Raw genomic sequence first — 855 nt, 5'->3', positions numbered from 1 at the left:
CCGTCCCGCCGAGCAAAGAGTTTCTCTCATAAAACAACATGTTGTGGCCACTGAGGCAGGGAAGACGGGCTCCTGACGGGGTTTAACGACGACCATCCCACTTGGTCGCAGTGGCTTAGTCATGCTGGTGGCTCTGCGAAGCCAGGCAGGCACTGAGCACGCCTGTGGCCCACCCAGGCTGCCCCCCACCGCTCCCCAGGGGAAAGGGGGACTACGGCCACCCTTTCCCCTCACCACAGGCGCTACCTGATTTTGGGTACCGCAACAGACGCATGAGCAGGGCTGGTCTCTGTCCCCAGACCTCCCCACCCAGGAAGGCCCACCAACATGAGATCCTGACAGGGTGGGAGTGAGCCTTCAGCCTCACCTCCTCTTCAGCTGTACAGCACTAGAGCTTCCCTACGGTCACATCCCTTTGGATGCCAGCTGGGCACTTACACCCGCCACCTTCCTCGGGTAAGCACCGCACCGTGCACTGAGTGGAGGTGCTTCATGCCCGTAAGATCCAGAGTCGCTCTGCTCTCATGCGCATCACCTCCCAGGGCACTTTTCTAATAAGAAGGCACAGGACCCCAGCGCTCAAAGCCACTCCTGGCTGCCCCCCGCTCCCCTACCTCTGCCCGTCCCCTCCGCGTTTTAGAGGGACGGAGAGCGCCTGTGCCACCAGAAGGTTGTTGCCCGCTTTGACCAGCACTTAAACCATCACAGAGCTTTCAATGGGGATTTCGGTTTTCCCCTTCTGGCACTCAGCATACACATTTTGAGTTAATTAATCACTATCAAGTAATGCCACCCCCAGCCACTCTCAGAGTTTTCTTATCGCAACATCCACCTGTGCCTGTTTATCCCTCATCT

Source organism: Charadrius vociferus, unplaced genomic scaffold (assembly GCF_000708025.1).
Source record: "Charadrius vociferus isolate BGI_N301 unplaced genomic scaffold, ASM70802v2 scaffold111, whole genome shotgun sequence".
Lineage (NCBI taxonomy): Eukaryota > Metazoa > Chordata > Aves > Charadriiformes > Charadriidae > Charadrius > Charadrius vociferus.
Note: the sequence above shows the minus strand (reverse complement) of the source record.